At 43.5% G+C, this 15,860-nt stretch overlaps 1 protein-coding gene across 7 annotated transcripts in view; it reads right to left on the reverse strand.

Moving 5' to 3' along the window:
* Nucleotides 1-15,860, reverse strand: part of TULP4 (TUB like protein 4) — a 230,326-nt gene that overhangs the window by 190,276 nt on the left and 24,190 nt on the right. Inside the window, exon 1 of one of the 7 annotated variants that reach the window (XM_027602018.2) lies at nucleotides 7,225-7,246. The exons of 5 other annotated variants lie outside the window; for them this stretch is intronic. The gene's annotated coding sequence lies outside the window, so the exon portion shown is untranslated. Of the gene's footprint in view, nucleotides 1-5,149; nucleotides 5,211-7,224; nucleotides 7,247-15,860 lie in introns of those variants that run through there. One more of the 7 variants, XM_027602014.2, reaches the window with a different exon arrangement.

Here is a 15,860-nt window from a genome sequence, read left to right on the forward strand (position 1 = left end):
ATTTTTTTAATAAGCCAGTAAACTACAGGAAATCTTTCCTACTGCCACCGGCAGAGATAAACAGACTCATACACGCACAACTCTGGTCACACAAATGCTACACAGTTTAATACACTTCATTCACCCTGTAATTTGAATCCAGATCTGTCTGGATCCCAAACGTATATACTCCCAGACTGCCTTCCTAAGACTTTTGTCCTGGTCTATCTTTCCTATTATGTTGTGAATCTCCTGAAAGAGGGAAATACGTCTTCTCACTGAATCTCTAGACCTACACAAGAACTCAGTATTTGCTAAGGGAATGACAATTAAATGCAGGAAACCCTTCCAAGAGCAACAGTCTGTATCCTCACAAAGTAATAAACTGAAGGTCCTAAATGATCCATCACAGGTTCTATTATATTCACTATCCTCTGATTAAAAAGGGAACTGCTTATTTTGGAAATGTTTCCATTAAACAAGCTGAAAACCTGGGGGCTCTTAAAAGGCTACGTTCCAGTCATCTAAAACACTAGATAATCTTAGATGACAGGAAATATGTCAAATATAATTATATCATAAATAAAATTGGTCTTGAAATACTAATAAATATTTTATTTATTTATTCATTTATTTATTTATTTAGAGAGCAAGCGGGAGACCAGCTTGAAGCTCCATGTCAGGACCCTGAGATCACGACCTGAGCCAAAGTCAAGAGTCGGATGCTCAACTGACTGTGCCACCCCGGTGCCCCTAATAAACACCATCATAATATAAACCTCAGTGAGCTACGAATACCCCCAAGCTCCTGCCAATGACCCTTTGGCAGTGCGCAGGCGGCATCAGCACACTGACGCTGACCAGGAATGCTGGCGATACGGGATCTGGGTCACAGATGCGTGTCAGTGCAGGACAGTCGAACCAGTTACGGCCCAGCCGACTAGCAAGAACAAACAAGTGTAGGTGTAGTGAAGAAATTACCCTCCCGGTCACAGCTACAGAGGAAACACAAAATATAAACAACTTCCTTCGTAAAAAAGAAGAAACATAAAAATAACCACCAGAGAAAAATAAAGGATGTGGCGAAACAACTGTACATTAGGTCCCCCTCCCACATTCCAGAGTCCTGGAAATTGTCTGTACAAAACAGGTACAAATGATTATAGTAAATCTGAATATTAATATGTCTTTTGAATTCTCAAAACTTATTCAGCTTATTGCAATACTAACAAAAATTTCAGTAAATTTTTTAACTTACAACTTGAAGTTCTTTCCAAAGAAACTGAATTGGATTAGAATAGATAATCGCAATTTGTTATTTTTCTTAATTTTTACAGCCAAATATTTTCATGAATACCTATTTATTGTTAAACAAAAATGAAAACAAAGCACCAATTTACATCATGATGAGTAAATCTGTTTTCACATCTGCTGCCATCTTTTTTGCTTACAAAAATAATCCCTTGGCACTTTCATGTTTTTCATATAGAAAGGGCTCAAATGGATGGCTGAAATGCAGCCAGCAACTGCACAGAGAACAGAGTCCTGGCTCCGGCCCAGCCTCAGATGGGTTCTATGGGAGGGATCACTTCCAAGTGATTCCTCCCTGGTTCCAATGGTAAGCAGGAGTGCCTGACCCTCGGCCAACAGATGGACAGTGCAGACACAGAAAGCAGGCCTGACTGTTCTTCGGGGCCTTGCAAGGGGGCAGAGGGCGGGGCGGAGGGCAGGGAGGCAAGGGGCCAGAGCTAACTGATGACCTTATGCCCATACAAAAGGACACATTTGCAGTTGCAAACATGTGCTTGGGGCTACAGAAGCGGTTGGGGTATATTAGTGATTTTCAGCACACAGAGAGAGCCCCAGCCTGATGAGCAGCACTGATGAACATGCCTGGCGCCGAATGAATGAGCAGTCCTGCCCTGTGATGAAAACTGCAGCAGAAAACCACGTGGGAATCACCTCAGCAATCAGGGACAGAGAAAGCAGAATACAGATGTCCACTTCATAAGCGGCCGGCAAAGAAATTTTTTTACTTTGCCCAAACTCTCACATAAGAACCATAATGACTTTTCTGGACAGAGTATTTTTATTTCCTCATATCAATGGCATTACGTGCTTAATCAAGCCACAATAAATGAATACTATAAAACACCCACCCAAGTAACCAACCAAAGACTAGATAATATAAAGTTAATATAAAAACACAAAATCTGGTCCTTGGACTTTTTAAACAGTTCACAATCTAGCCATAGAAGCAAAACTAATAAACATGAAATAATCATAGAACAATTAATAATGAAAATGTGGGACTCTGTATGTGCTTGGACAATCAAAGATCTTATAGAGTCAAACCAGCAAAAGAAAAACATTTGGGCTGAAAATCAGGCGGACTGAGTCTCTGTACTATTTGTGACTGAAGGATGGAGAAGGAAGAATAAGCCTTTTTGTGGTAGATGATGTGCTAGTTAAACTTTCACTGTCATAGCCTCCCTCTGGGGTAGAAACTATCCCCATTCTACAGACAAGGAAACTGAGGTTCCTATCTTGGGCAGATTACTGGACCACTGTGGTCTCAGTCTTTCCATTTGTAAAATAAAGGAACTAACACAAATCAACAGTTTTCAAACTGGGACCAGCCAAGCACCAGAGTTTTCTGGCAGGACTCAGAGCCCTCAAGTGGGCAGGGCCCTGAGCCAAATGTACCAAATCCTCTGGTCAAGACCTGATTCCCGTTCCCCATGGGAAATATTTTGCTGAGAACAGTACCTAGTATATAATGAATGATGCATAAAAACTTGAGGAATGAATGGATGAATGGCTGGAACAAACAGCAGACTACAACCGACTTTAAGGTGACCCTCATTCATGGTGGCTCATTTCCTTATACATTTAGTAATGTTTTGTTTGCTCATACTCCAGAGCACTTCATCGGTGGGTTGAGGGCATCGTCCTTCCAGAGGGCATTTGTGTTTACTTCTGCCAAGCCCTTGGGTGCTTCCAACCCAGAAGTACTGAGATGAGTTTCTCAGCCTGGGGTTTTCTAGACCACAGATAGGTAACACAGGCAGGTAACACAGGTAGGTAACATAAATTCAAATCCTAAACCCAACAGATTCCCAAAAAATGCCTTTTTTTTTTTTTTTCAAGAAGCCTTCTCCCTTTGCTAATGGATATTCCCTCCCCACCCTCGGCCCAGCCTCACCCTTCAGAGAGGTTCTAATGAAACTGCGTATCCCTGAACTCCAGGTGCCTGGTGGCAGCAGAGCTCCCCTCCGGCCCCCTCCCACTCTTCCTCTTTCTCTCAGGAATGCTCACTCCTCATTCTCTTTTTCCCCACTTGTGAGTTTCTCACTTTCTTGTAGTAAAGATTAAAAAAGAGTGTTTATCTTCCCCAGTATTTCTACTGGAAGTACTGACAGCAGGAAGGTTTTCCAGAATACCCAGTCAGCCTCATTTCCAGGAGGGGAGGCCATATTATACCACCTTTTACCTTCAGGTGTAGGTTTAGAAATCATCCGCAAGGTGAGCAAGAGCTGAAACCAGGTCAGCAGTCAAAGTAGGAGATGTCCAGCATGGGTGCGGAAAACACAAGAAGCCAAAAGGAGAGGGGCGCCTGGGTGGCTCAGTCGTTAAGCGTCTGCTTTCGGCTCGGGTCATGATCCCAGGGTCCTGGGATGGAGCCCCGCATCGGGCTCCCTGCTCCGCGGGAAGCCTGCTTCTCCCTCTCCCACTCCCCCTGCTTGTGTTCCCGCTCTCACTATCTCTCTCTCTGTCATATATATAAATAAAATCTTTTAAAAAAAGGAGCCAAGAGGAGAGCGATGCTAGGATTGGCTGTGGCATGGAAAGAGCTGCAGGGGCAGAAGACAAAAGGCAGCCAATTTCCTAAAGATAAGGAGACAACCTGAACCCAGAAAAGAAGGTCTGAAGGATGACTGGAAGGCAAAGAACACAACTGGACCGTCCACCAATTAAAGAGGATGGTTCAGGAATATAATACCATCTCTGTATATAGAACTTACACACACACACACACACACACACACAATTCATGGGAAGCACACAGATCCAAAGTTAGATCAAATTCAGGTAGGAGGTGTGGCCGAGAACAAGAGAAAAGTAGGAGATGTGGCAGTGGAAACGATGTACAGAAATGAGATGAAGTACATGTTCCGTTATCGGGAACAAGTTACCAGCTATGCTATGCTACCGAAGATTCAGAGCACAGGCCAAAGCGTGCCACACTCTACATCAAGGAGCTGTTTTACACAGGATTTGGTTATTCACCTTGGGGAATAAGTGAACCATCACCAAAGGCTTCAAAAAGCTTATTACTCTGATTCAATTACCATATGCATAATGCCTCAATATTTTTTATTATTATTTCCTTTAATTGTAACAATAACCGCATGTGGGAAATAATTACCAGATGGCAAAATAAGATTCAAGGAAGCTGAATAAGGACCCACAGTCACACCACGACATCTTAGCACTTACAGATGCATTATCTCCATAGATTTCCATGTAATGTAACATTCTGTATATGAAATAGTTAAAAGAATTCAAAACCAAGAAATGGTTGATATGAAATGGGGTTCATCATGAAAGGTGTCTGTGTCCCTGAAGGTTCTAGTTGCCTGCTTCCCACAGGTGTGGCTACAATAATACTAACAAAAAAGAAAAGTTGAAGGGAAAATTCAGTAAATTTGTAGTACTGTTGAGTAGGTGTACAAACAAAACATAAGAAAATACACCAGGAATTCAGATCTCCACTGTGCTTCTATCTGATCGGTACAGTAACACTCTTCCCCAGAAAAAAGAGTAGACGCTGAGTAGCAGAAAAAAGGATAATGATCCAAATCTTCCCTTAAATCACATTTCAATTAAGGGCTATAATCATAGCTGGAGATAATGAACATGAGTCTTGGGTTCAGGCAATGATTTATATCACCCAGGTTCTCAGAAGGGATTCATAATCATTTATGAAAAGCTTAGCTTTTGGAAGAAAGAGATCAGCTCCATTTCCTTCAAGTTCTTATACCACAATCTTAAGATCTTAGATAAAATAGTATGTGAACACATAAATTTGGAGATACTCAGCAAGGCCAGGAAGAAATAAGAAAGAAAAATTGGGGCATCTGGGTGGCTCAGTCGGTTGAGTATTCACCTCTTGATCTCGGCTCAGATCTTGATCTCGGGGTTGTGAGTTCAAGCCCTGTGTTGGGACTCTGTAAAAAAAAGAAAGAAAAGAAAAGAAAAACTGACCAGAATTAGCAGGAAAAGAAACTTGTAGTACCAACAAGCATAAACTGCAAAACAAGTACTTAATGACGAATGAATATGTACTTTGTTTTAATGAGTCTATTAAAAACATTACTCTCTCCAGAAAAAAAGCACTTTATAAAAAGTACACACAAAAGAAATAAGATTATTTATCATCTTATAAAACAGAATTTTAAAAGGAGAAACAGTTAAGAAAATGGAGACAGTAAAAATGTTAACACTGTGCACAAAAAACTTGGCCTTCAGTGTGCCTGCCATCAAAGCAAAAGGAGACTCATGATGGCTGACATAAATCTTATTATCAGAAATGAAGAAACTGTCTAGTTACCCAGGAAAGACAACTTTTCCTTAGTACTGAAAGCTGAAAAAAAAGCCAACATTAAAGCACTACAGAAGAGCCACCGGATGATGGAAAGGATAATGTCTACAACGACTTTACACAAATGCAGAACAGGATTTATAATTATTTCCAATAGCAAGCACGAATAAAGGTTTAACATTCATGGGTAATTCCAGAAAAGCAACTGTTTGAGGACTACGGTAATCTGGTCTGAAATGTACTACAGATCAAACAGACAGAGAACATGCCCTTCCCATTGTTCCTAAAAAGGAAGACTCAATCAAACTAGTAAATGAACAAGATTGATGGCTCTAAGGTGTGTACTCCATCTCCCTGCCTCCCTCTGTTTAGCTATCAAATGTCGCCACCTGTCCCTGTCATCTCTTTGGACTGATGAAAGAATAAAAACCAGGAAGGGGAAAAAAGACCTCAGAATTTAAGGTGGTTCTATAAATAAAGAAATTAAGGCAGAGACTTCAATCTAGGAACCCAAAATCTGAATTAACTCTCTCAGATGCTAGTAAAATGCATGCAAACAAATGAGATTGTTTCTTTCTTCTTCTGCCTTTTTGAATATCCTTCCCAGAACATTCCCAAGCTGAAGCAACTCAACCTGGCCCCATGTGATGATCCACTTGCGTCCCAGTCACTTACCCAAAGAATTGGGAGCTAGAGGGATTCCAAATGGCCATTTTTTCCTCAGATTTAACAAAAGATATGTTGCTGTTTCTTTTTAAATAAAATATTTTTAAATAAAAACCAACTAAACCCTACTACCCATACATCTGTCCATCTATCCATTCACTGAACAAACACTTGACCGCCCTACATCCCAGCCTCTGTGCTAAGCAATGAAGAAACCATGAATAAAGCACAGCCTTGACTTTCTCATTTAGATGACAAATGACAGTGTTTCTCCCAATCTGAACAGTTAAAATGGGTACTGCACGGTAAGAATGCACCTTTCAAATACCATTAGAATGTAAGATTGTCTCCTGCAAACCTGAAGATGGCTCAGGGCCTCAAATACAGAATCATATCTTCAACTACTCACCTGACTCTAGCCACCCTCCTAACAACAGCAGGGCTTTCAGCTCTGTCCCCAGGGACTGAGCCAACAGTTTTCATAGCTACAGAGGCACTGAGGGCCACCATTTAAGTGTGAAAACAAATTGTGCAGGGGGTTCTTCTAACCATGGTTTTCTCCTTTGGTGTGAAGTGGTTTTTAATTTCACTGAAGAATTTCTACAAGAACTCAGTCTTTATAATAAAAATAAAATCTACAGTCAAGCAGCCACTTATTCCAAAATGCCAAGAAAATGGTACTCCTGGTGAAGAAAACAAAGAAAAGATGACTTTAAATAAGAAGGGAGGATAAGGTAATAAATGACCAGTGTTAAAGTATCAAAAATAAAAATGCAGGGCACCAGGGTGGCTCAGTCAGTTGAGCGTCCGCCTCTTGGTTGCAGCCCAGGTCGTGAGATCGAGCCCCGCATTGGGCTCTGTGCCCAGTGGGGAATCTGCTTGGGATTCTCTCTCTCCCTCTCCCCCCACCGTCTGTGTGTGCTCACACGCTCGCGCACTCTCTCTCTCTCTCTAAAATAAGTAAATAGGGGCACCTGGGTGGCTCAGTTGTTAAGCATCTGCCTTCGGCTCAGGTCATGATCCCACGGTACTGGGATCGAGCCCCGCATCGGGCTCCCTGCTCCATGGGAAGCCTGCTTCTCCCTCTCGACTCCCCCTGCTTGTGTTCCCTCTCTCGCTGTGTCTCTCTCTCTGTCAAATAAATAAAATAAAATCTTTAAAAAAATAAAATAAAATAAGTAAATAAATCTTTAAAAAAAGCTATACCCTCCCCCCAATATACAATGGCATAAAAAGCATATTCATTCAATCAGTCACATTTTATAATGTCTCAGGTTTCTTCCTTTAAAGGTATTCATAGTACTCTTGCCACCACAAGACTAATGTCATACTCCAGTTCTAATTAAAATTCACACTAAGGCCTACCTTTCAACAACAAATATTCAAGTTGATAAATAAAGAAATGAAAAAAGAATATGTAAGGAAAATACGCCATTCTCCTACTTACTGAATTGTCAATTTTGACTCCTCAGTTACTGAGAAAGTCAAACTCTTACATCTACCATGATGCATCTCCTGCCCGTCCATGTAGTTAATGCCACACATTTAGCTTGGTCATAACGAGGCATCACCTAACGACACCGTTCTGAAATAGCAGCCGTATGGTCTAGGGAATGACTTTCTAGGTAGAGAGGTTCACATGCTAAATTCCAAGCCAAGCCAAGCACCAAGTGTTCACAGCTGTCTGCTGTGCCTGACAAGCTCTTGGCAGAGAATGACCGGGTCTGCTGAATGTCTCAGTGAGAACACAGTGAGGCCCACACCTTCTAAGGGCAGCGGAAGGAGACAGGCCAAGGATGCTGTCCCAGTTACACTCGTGTCAAATGACTGGGCTGGGAGAGGGAGACCATCCATTTTCTTTTCTTCTTTGTTATAATTACCTGAAGTTAAACACTGATGCAGTCATTTGAAACTAATTTTTTACACAATTTAAATAAGCCATGTGTTGAAGACTCGTCATGCACATAGAGAGGGTATCGTACGCTTTGGGTAGGAAGTATTTTCTACACATCTTACTACCAAACTCTATATTATTATCTTTCTATGACATTAAGATCGTAATATAACAGAGAAGGGAAAAGAACACATCTTCCTATCAGACCTAAGCTAAATCATGGAAAAATCTTAGAGCAGTTTATATGTAAATTTAATGGCATCTTCTAAAAGTTTCAACTGGATGGTAGAAAACATATCCAAGATTTAAATTCTTAACAATTATTAACTGTTCTAACATTATCAAAAACCATGTCCAGCCCTCTGAACACCACCCCCCCAGACCACCCCAGAGTCCTGTGTAAAGGAAGGATGACCTCACCCACACAACTCCCTAATACAGGAACAGTAATTTATGTCTGAATCTCCTAACACAGTGCCCTGCAGAGGGTGGGGTCTCCAGAAGTATTTGTTCAATTAGAGTTTAAAAGGGGGAAAAAAAAATCAGGATCAAATAAACACTCACTGACATCTATTACAAACAAAATAGAGTAATAAAACAGGTAAAATGATCAAAAAGAAAAAACTCTCACTGGCAGAGCAACTCTTCTTCTAAACCCATCACATAAAAATGTTCTCAAATTAAGCCAGGCAGAAAGTATTATCAAAGTAACATCTCACTTTTTCCTAGGAAAGATCGAAGCATACATAGGTCTTTAAAATTAAGCACTTCAGGGCGCCTGGGTGGCTCAGTCGTTAAGCGTCTGCCTTCGGCTCAGGTCATGATCCCAGGGTCCTGGGATCGAGTCCCACATCGGGCTCCTTGCTCTGCAGGAAGCCTGCTTCTCCCTCTCCCACTCCCCCTGCTTGTGTTCCTGCTCTCGCTGTCTCTCGCTCTGTCAAATAAATAAATAAAATCTTTAAAAAATAAAATAAAATTAAGCACTTCAAATCAACACAAGCAAAAATACCATCTTTTAGTTCTAATAACAAAAACATTTTTGGAAAGTGCTGGATCATTTACATTCAAAGTTAAGAGGCCAAAAAATCTGTTTTATTCTTCACTTCCCCTCTGAACACTCCGAAATATATCAGAACAGCTAAAGGAAAAGGTGAGGTGCTGAGCTTGGTTGTTTCTTCACAAGGTGCGGTGCTGTCGGTACAACTCACTGGTCTATATGCCAAGTATAGACAGGGTCTCAAAGGAGCTGTGAAAGCAGACCCCACCCGTCCCCCAACACTGCATCTCAGGTAAATACAGTGCAGCCCACTTGACTGACAAGCAACAGATTTAAGATCCCTTAAAAGCTCTGTCACTCCACGCCAGGATGGTAAATTTAGCACTCAAGGAAGGGAGCCCACACCTGCCTCCACCCCTTGCCAAAAAGGCCCAACACAAAGTAGGGCTCCAGTATCAAAGGCAGTGGGGAGACATGCAGGAATCAGGCAAGAGAGGTGACAGGATGGTCTCTGAATGAAGAAAGCAGAACTCAAGCTTGAGATGACCCAGAAAGACCGCAAAGATTACTGCTTCCAGAAAAAGAAGTGAAAAAAGACTGTTCCTGGTGCCCCCACACCTGAGACTGTTGTGGGAAGGAGCGAGTGGTTTCAGGATCTCTGCATCACAGCCTGAGAATCATCCTAAGGTGTCCTGGCATAAAGTCGGATACTCACGGTGCAGAGTGACAGCTTCCACATAAAAGCCAAAAGCACTCTGCAGGCCACCGGAAACTCAGAATGACCAGGCCTAGTGTGACACTAGAAACTGAGATCCCACGCGACCCACGCTGAGCTCTCCCACAGAGGACAGGTGGAGGCTAGCTGTTATTCTTGCCCCGGCAGCCAAGGCCTAGCCTTGCTTCTGAGGGTCCTAGCACAAACTTCCCCAATTAACCCACACACTAGGTGGTCAAAGTCGGCTTGTCAATGGATTGTTCAGAATTCTAGGTAATTCTAAAGAAGTAATGTCTTAAGTACTATCACTGCTATGCAGGTTAGTCCATAAAAGTCATTTTAACCTACCATGTACTGGGGCTATAACACCAACAGTACTTTCTCCAATAATAACCTTTACTATCTATGAAGAATCTCATTTCCCTGACCTCCCTGACTGAGGGGTTGTTAAAGGTGATGTTTGGGACCAGGGAAAGCCAGGCAAACAAATATATGAAGATTCTAGTAACTTAGGCCTTGCCTACTGGCGTAACACAAACACCTCTGTATGTTTGTAGGGGAGAAAGTGCTGCTTTGCCCCCACTGCTTCCCAGTTATTCCAAATTTAAGAAGAGCAAACACTTGGGAAGGGTATCCTAGGGCATGAGTGCTGCCATGCCCTAGGGACCATCTGTGCTGGCTTGCTGTTACCTATCTAAATCATGAGCTTCGGACCAGGGAACAGCTGAAGCAGTCATTAACTAGGGTCATGTTTACCCTCCCATTGTCAACTAAGAACATATTGTTTTTGTTGCTTTAGAAGAAAGGTCTCCCTAGTTCATTACAATCATTATTCCTGCTCAGTAAGAGATAATGTGCCCCAATCTGAGAAGTATGTGTGAATGGCACACTCCAACATCTCAGACATAGCAGGGGCCCATCTGCATTCAGTAACTTTCACAGACACAGAATGACAGTTCTTTGGAAGTTACAGGGTCTTAAATAAGCTGATGATTTACTGTCCTCCACAACAGAACTACAAACAAGACCTTAATTAATTTGCTAATAGTTATTGCCTGTTTACTAAAATTAGCCTAAATTCCATCTTTTGGCCTACTCCAGGGGTGTGCATAAGGCACATTCTCCTGAGAGAATTAGTACTGAGGAAAGTAAAACTTGCCATTAAAGTACTTGCATAACTAAGGTGGTTCCAGAAGAACCCTGCAGACAGCGACACAGAGCTGCAGAGGAACAGGGTGGGCATCAAGAGAGAGCTAACAAAAGTTGTGGCTGTGGCCATGCAAATGTCTCGACTTGGTACTTGGTCTGTAATCAACGCCAGGAGAAACAGAGCTGATGACAGTCGTACTGGGGCCTTAAGGTCACCGTATCCAATGGCCGTTCCCTGGTAGGAACAAGGCCAAACACTCGGCGGCTCCACCCCTCACCATGGGTGCAAGCGCCCCTGCCTGGCTTCCCTCCACCGCCCACAAAAGCGCCAGCACCATCACGTCCGCCAGCAGTCGTCTCCCAAGGGTCAAGTTCCGTGATGCATGAAGCAGACAAGTAGGACTAAGAGTGAAGAAACAGAAAATGCAGGTGTAAATGTCCTGGGACTCTTGCAGGGGGTGGGGGTGGGGGGGCAGAAGCGGCAGGCGTTGGATAAGCATCTACAGCGTAGCGATGGGTTGTGTTCCAGTCTACAGAAGATTCAGCCCTTTTGGAACTTAGAACACATTTTCTGAAAGAGGTAAAAATTAGGTTTCTAGTGCAGCCTAAAATATAACCTATATTTACTTCTTTCAACAAATATTTACTGAGCTCTAGCCATCCGGGAACTTATATTCTAATGGGGGAACTAAAAGCAAAAGGGAAAAGGGCGCCTGGGTGGCTCAGATGGTTAAGCGTCTGCCTTCGGCTCAGGTCATGATCCCAGGGTCCTGGGATCGAGTCCCGCATCGGGCTCCCTGCTCCTTGGGAGCCTGCTTCTCCCTCTCCTTCTCCCTCTCTCTCTCTCCCTCTCTCTCTCTCCTCCTGTCTTTCATGAATAAATAAATAAAAATAAATAAAAAATACTTTATTAAATAAATAAATAAATAAATAAAAGCAAAAGGGAAAAGACAAACACATAAAGTTCTTGCCCTTGGTGGTGAGGGCTGCGAGAAGGAGAAAGCAGAGCCCTCCAAGGGGTGGTGAGGGAAGGTCCTCTGAGAAGGGACAGCAACGCAGACCAAAGAAGCAATGCAGCCAGGGTACGGCAGGGCGGAGAGGCAGGGAAGACTGGGTATGAAAAAGGACTGGGGGCCTACAGAGCGGAAAACCAAGGGATGGGATAAAGTTTAGGAGGGGCCTCGGCGGCCACAGAAGAGAGCTCAACTCTACTTCTGACTGCAGGGGGAAGCCTCTGCACAGTGCTAAGCAGCAGACTGAAACGGTCTAGCTTTCACGTCGGGATGGGCACCGCGGGATGGGGCCGGCGTGAAAGTGGAGGGATACGCAGGAGGTTGCAGTGATCCAGGGGTGAGGTGAAGGGGCCTGCACAAAGCTGCTCACTTGTCAGAGGGAGAAGAGAGCAACCTGGAGCCATGTTCTGATGAGCCAGATGCAGGAGAGGAAATGGAGGAGTGGCCATGTGCAAAGGTCACCATATCCAATGCAAAGGGGATAATCACACTACAACGCAGGGCTGGCGTGGCACACACACTCAGTCTCTGCCGAGACCATATTCCCAGCTCCACCACTTACTGGCCGAGAGACCCTGAGTGCTGTGGGAAGGCTCTCTGTGCTTCAGTTTCTGACATCAATCAGGGAGGGTGAATAGCATCTACCTCAGGGATTTGCTGTGAGAATTCAATGAGGTGGTATTTACAACATACCTGCAACAGTGCCTGGTACCTACCAGGAGCTGTATAACCTATTCTTTCTATTACCATCATCTAACTCATGGTGCTGTTATTAGGACTAAATAGACTAACTGAGTTAATCCATGTAATGCCTTTAAGGAAATGCCTGGCACATAATACTCTCAATAAATGTCAGCCCTTATTGCTATCATCACGAATGATCCCCAGTTGGTGGTGGCAATAATTGAGGTGAAGAACAGAATGAGGAGGGGGCTGCTATGAAAAGGTCCAAAGGGTCTAGAGAAGAGGTTGCATTTGGTGTGTTAAATCTGCAGTGTCCATGAGCCATCCAAATGTCAAGGTCAAGTAAGGTGGACATATGAGTTTGAACCTCAGAGGAAAAGTCTGGACTAGAGATACTAACTTAAGAGTCATCCACACAAAGATGAGTTTACTACAGAAAATGATGACCTTGGTGAGGGAGAAGATTAAGGTGGAGGAGAGATGCTCTAGTGGTGAACTTTACAGAGCCCCAATATCCCAGGTCAGGCCAAAGTGGAGGAGGCAGCAGAGGACACTGACAAAGAACAGTGCAGGGGAGGAGGAAGGCCAACACAGAGTGGGGTCTTAACAGTCTTAACTCCTGAAAGGTTGTTATGAAAAGTTGGATGAACATGCTGGAAGTAGCCACATGGAGGTCATCAGTGATCTTGGCGGGAACATTTTTAGCATCTTACATATGCACTTCAACTCTACCTAACTTTCATTTACAATATCGTGAAAGAACATGCATTTTCAAGGGCAATGCGCAGTGGGGGAAAATCTGTCCTCCGAGTCAAGAAACTAAAGTCCAAGCTCCAGTGACGTCTTGGGTAAGTCCCTCAACAAAAAGGGTGTCCATTCCTCCACAGGTAAAATGACAAGGTTGGACCAGATTCCCGAACACAGGTCATGGGCTCCCTATGTGTCTAAAAACCACTAATCAAAGTCCATAGCTATTTTTCAGTATTTAAAACATGTACTGATCGCTCCTCAGCCTTCTGGCTAAGATCAAGTGTAAAATGTGCCGAGAACTATGCACCCGCCTCAAGTGAAGTTACACAAATGAAACTGTCACATTTCTTTGTTTCTGGTTGAAATTATAACTGAGTGTGGTAACACCTGTAAAGTTGGGAAGCAGCCACGGTTAAGAAGGGAGACTCTGGAGTCTAAATGCCTGATTTCAAATCCTGGCTCCACCACTTACAACTGGCTGCCCGCGTAGAGCTCAAAGTCTCAGTTTCTCCATCTGTGAAATGGGGATTGTGAGATTACCTATCTCACAGAGTAGAGGAAGGTTTTAAACACATTGGTCCTTCAACGATCTCAGCAGGGACTCTCCGTTGGCCTTCCTCCTCCCTCTTGACTGTTCTTTCTTAATCTCCTCTGCTGGCTCCTCCACCTGGGAGGAGCTGGGATGCTGGGGCTCCACAGGGCTCCACCTGGAAGGACCTGGGATGCTGGGGCTCCACAGGGCTCCACCTGGAAGGACCTGGGATGCTGGGGCTCCACAGGGCTCCACCTGGAAGGACCTGGGATGCTGGGGCTCCACAGGGCTCCACCTGGGAGGAGCTGGGATGCTGGGGCTCCACAGGGCTCCACCTGGAAGGACCTGGGATGCTGGGGCTCCACAGGGCTCCACCTGGAAGGACCTGGGATGCTGGGGCTCCACAGGGCTCCACCTGGAAGGACCTGGGATGCTGGGGCTCCACAGGGCTCGCCACCAGATCCTCTCCATCTCCATCCTCTCCTTTGCTGGGCTCATCACAAAGCATGTTAATTATGTACTGAACAAACAGAAGCTGTTAATGCCATGATCTTATACTAAACAAAAGATCTTAGCTATTAATAAGATCACTTTTCTGGGGGCAATGAGGGAAAATAATAAAAAGAATATAGGATGGTGAAAATGCGGGTGATCCTGACTCAAAAAATCTTTTTCTAGATGCCTGAAACACATCTACCATCCTATTGTACGAAACTCAGCACCTTAATTAAAATCTAGGGGACAAGGCTTTGCTCTCTACTAGATGATATAACTTCCCTGAGGGCAGCACACAAATCTGACTTAGTGACAGCATACGATCCGCGACTAGTAAACAAATCCCCCGGTACCTGCCCCCTGAACTCCTAAAATTCCACTCCCAAATTTCTAATTTAGAAATTAAAGATTCTAAAATTTTATCTGCAAATACTTTTATAGGTTACACTGCATCTGTGTCCCATAAATGCTTCCAAGGCATCGGCCCCACACACACCCTTTGGCTCACCTCAAGCAAAATTCTACAGATTTTCACATGTAACCTTCCGAAAAGTTTCCCCAGCAGATTCATTCTCAGTGCTTTCTAACTTTAAAACCCAACCTTTCAGAACATCTTATTTTACTTTGGGAGGACAGTTACACCTGAATCAAAGCAACCCTTTCAACATTTCTAAAGGGCAAACAAACAACAAATACCCATAAACTCTGAACTACAAGAGACAAAGTATATGTGCGACATTTCAATGCCCTTCCTCCTCTTAAATGACTTGTGACACAACCCTGAGGAAATTGGACCAGAATAGTTACCCACCTAAGATTCAAATGTTTTCTTGATTACCACATGATAAGTAACAATTGATAACAAAACAAAATAGGACAGAGCAGAAACTACCAAAAAACTGCTTATATTAAATAAACCAATTACTGGGGTGCCCAGGGTGGCTCAGTCACTTAAGCAGCTACTTTGGCTCAGGTCATGATCTCAGGGGTCCTGGGATCGAGCCCCACGTCGGGCTCCCTGCTCGGCGGGAGGCCTGCTTCTCCCTCTCCCACTCCCCCTGATTGTGTTCCCTCTCTCGCTGTCTCGCTGTCTCTCTCTCTCAAAATAAATAGATAAAATCTTTTAAAAAAAATTTAAAAAAGTGAAGGCAGCCCCCAAAGCTGCCACACGTAAGCACCATCAAGGCTGGGGTAAATTAGCTCTAATTCATGAGACACTTCATCAGTGAAAGATCCATAATTTCAGGAAGAAATTTTGAAAGCTTAGGAAGACTTAAAAAAAAAAAAGGTAAGTATCAAATCAATAGATGATGTATGTTATTTAGCTGCAGGAGTCCAAAGTGAAGTGTGAAATGAGGAAAGCGGCCAAGAGACACTCATG

Source organism: Zalophus californianus, chromosome 7, assembly GCF_009762305.2.
Source record: "Zalophus californianus isolate mZalCal1 chromosome 7, mZalCal1.pri.v2, whole genome shotgun sequence".
Classification (NCBI taxonomy): domain Eukaryota; kingdom Metazoa; phylum Chordata; class Mammalia; order Carnivora; family Otariidae; genus Zalophus; species Zalophus californianus.